The sequence below is a fragment of the Choloepus didactylus genome, chromosome 2 (genome assembly GCF_015220235.1).
Source record: "Choloepus didactylus isolate mChoDid1 chromosome 2, mChoDid1.pri, whole genome shotgun sequence".
Lineage (NCBI taxonomy): Eukaryota > Metazoa > Chordata > Mammalia > Pilosa > Megalonychidae > Choloepus > Choloepus didactylus.
The window spans coordinates 147,534,342-147,537,486 of record NC_051308.1 but is presented as its reverse complement, the minus strand read 5'-3'; positions in this window follow the sequence as shown (position 1 = coordinate 147,537,486).

Below are 3,145 nucleotides of genomic sequence, written 5' to 3'. Positions count from 1 at the left end.
TCTGCTGGTCCTTTGTTCCTGGGTTCTGGTTTCAAAATGGCTTTCTCCACAATGTCTCTGGACTTTTGTCTCTCTTAGCTTCTCTTTCTCAGCTCCTATGCAGTTTTGCTTGTTCTCCTGGGGTGTTTTTCTCTAAGCATCTGGGGGTCCTCTCTTAGCTTCTCCAGGGCAAACTCTGGGCTTCATCTCTTAGCTTAGCATCCCCAAACATCCTACTGTCTGCATCTCCAAGCATCTGGGGACTGTGTTGGCCCCTGAACTCTCTTAAGGACTCCAGTAAACTAACCAAGACCTCCATGGAAAGTGGGCAAAGTCACACCTCCATGGAAACAATCTAATCAAAAGGTCTCACCCATGGTTGGGGAGGTCACATTTCTGTGGAAACAACCTAATCAAAAGATTCCACCCATAATAAGTCTGCACCCACAAGATTGGATTAAAACAACATGGCTTTTGTGAGGGACATGATAGATTCAAACCAGCACACAGAAGATGAGTCTTGCACTTCTTTAAGTATTTTATTCTTTTAAATGCTATTGTAAGTGGAAATGATTTCTTCATTTCATTTTTGGATTGTTCATTGCTAGTGATAGACATACAATTTATTATAGTATGATCTCATAAAATTTTAAAGTCTGTGTTTTCCCCTTCAAAATCAAGGATCATGGTCATTTCCAAGAAATGTTTTCTCCATCTTAAAGCAACAGAGTATTTGAGGCCAGTCAGAGAACAACAAAGTTTGCTGCTGTTCTTGAGAGAAAACAGGGTAAAGTTTTTGGTGTCATGAAGTGAAACATGTGGTTTACTCATTCCAGATAAGGCAGGTTTACAGAAAGTCATGAATTTTTAAGATCTCCAAGAAGTCCTTGAGTCCAGAACACAGATCTAAGAGTGCTACAAATGGATTGCAAAATGAAATATTAAGCTCAAAGAGCTGGTAGTATAATGAGGGCAGTTCAAATACACACATAAGAACTGTCCTAGGAGAAACGGGTAAATGCATTCCAGTACCAACTTTGGGCATTGGTTATGAAATTTAGATCTTCAAAGAAACATAGGGTCATCCAGCTTATTTTGAATTTACAGATGAGAAAACTGAGTTCAGAAAAGTGAAGTGACTTGGAATGTAATACAATATAGGGGAAAAAGTAAAGGGGCTTGGAAAAAAAGTACCTAAGTCGGTATAACTAGGAGACCTTAGGAAAGCCTGTTCAGCTTTCATCCTCAGTTTATCATCTATTAAAGAGGGGTAATGATGCCTGCTTTGCAGAATGGCTTTGAGGAATCAGTCAGACAGCTGCAAGTCTTTCCTGGGCACGATGTGGCAGGCACTGTGCTTGGTGTGGGGAGGGATATAAGGATGAGGAAGGCAGTGGGAGAAGGGGGGCTAACATGGAGAACAAAAGAGACTCAGTCTGCAAGAAGAGTTGATTTAGAGAGAGGATTCAATGAGGTCATGGGGTACAAGGCTGAGCACTGTGTTTCTCATTGTATTTGCCTCATTGTATTTGCTCATTGTAAACTGTTCCAGTTAAATTTCCCAAGGGCCAGGGCCTTATTGTGTTCATTTTGGAATCCTGAGTGCCTCACAATAAATGTCTGTTGAACCAAAATTATTTTCTTCTTTCAAAGCAGAACTTTAAACACATAAGAGAAGAGCAGGGTATGGCAGGTTGGGCAAGCAGGGCATTTCAAGAAGAAGTGATGACCAGCATGAAGGCTTGACAGGAGACCAGATCCCGGACAAAAGGGAAAGGTAAATGTAACATTTGAGCCAACGTTTATTTTATTTATTTTTAGAAATGTAGCTAATCTTGATAAATTAAAACAAAAACCCTACTCCTTTTTGCTCCCTTTCCCCACTAGTTACAACCACATGTGAATATCTTCTCCCACCAAATAAATCAAGCTAGCTAGAAAGACTAAGTTTTAAAATAGACCTATGTGCAATGTATGTCAAACATCACTCTGCAGAGAAAAAGCAATTCTGTACATACCATCACAAGTTCAAGCTCGCCCAAACTGGGATGATAAGAATGATAAGGACAATTTGATCATAGTGAGAAGGGTGTGACCTCAGGCCCAGGATCTGGAGTCCAGGCTTCCTGGGCCTCGTAGGTTGACTCTCGCTTCCTGATGGGTCTGCAGGAGCTTGAGGCAGGCAGCCCTGCTGGCAGGAGCCGGAGAAAGCAGGAAACACCGGAACAGTGATCACCTCAAAATGTGCATCAGTCCCTAAATCTCCTCCTTCCACAGACCTTATGAACCAGAGTTTAGAGAAGTTGATGTTAGAGGGAATACTCAAGCAGAAAGTTGGAGATCTGCATTCCAGATCCCGCTCTGCTTCTCATCACCTATATGGTCTTGATGGAGTCGCCTAAACTATCAGGTCCCTCATTTGTAAAATGAGAAGTCAGAACCAGATCAGGCACAGTAAAATACCCAACAGGAGTACCCCTGCACTGTGTCTCATCCATGGCAGACACTGCTAATCAATTGCCCTCCCCTTTCCTTCTGAGTCAGAACTACCTGGGACTCCATCCCAGCCCATGCTACATGGAGCCAATACCCATCATTTGGAATTGGCACAGAAGATACAACATATTTGCTATCTTTAGAAAATTTTGTGAGGCCATTTGACCCCGATATTATGTGATTTTAAATCATTTTCTATAAGTTTATCCCAGCTTCCTACTATAGTTGTCACAGGCAGAAAAACCGATGATTCCATAAAGTCAAGAAATAACCCACGTTTGGCTCTATGTAGGTGTGAGCTGTTGTGAATACTATCCTTTATGGTGGGCATCCTCAGCGTTGTTAGGGCTTTAGAGTTGCTGAAGGAAAAGACCCTCCTAGTAGGCATGGCCAAGGATGGTCCTTGTGGTGGAGGGTGGGTACCAGGGGAGGTATGCAAAGAGAATTTTAAGTTTTTATCCTGAAGTGTAAATTTATGATTCTGAGCCAGATCAATTCCAAGCCAAGTAAGAATCATGTGGGCAGTGTTCTTAGGAAATTAACAGCTCTTAGTCTGGATGAGTTTGGACAGAAATATGTCAGTCAGGCAATGCAAACAGGGAAGGGCTTTGAAGTGCTGAAATTGGTCTCTGCCCAGTTCTATTGAAGGAAACACAATGTGGGACATTTT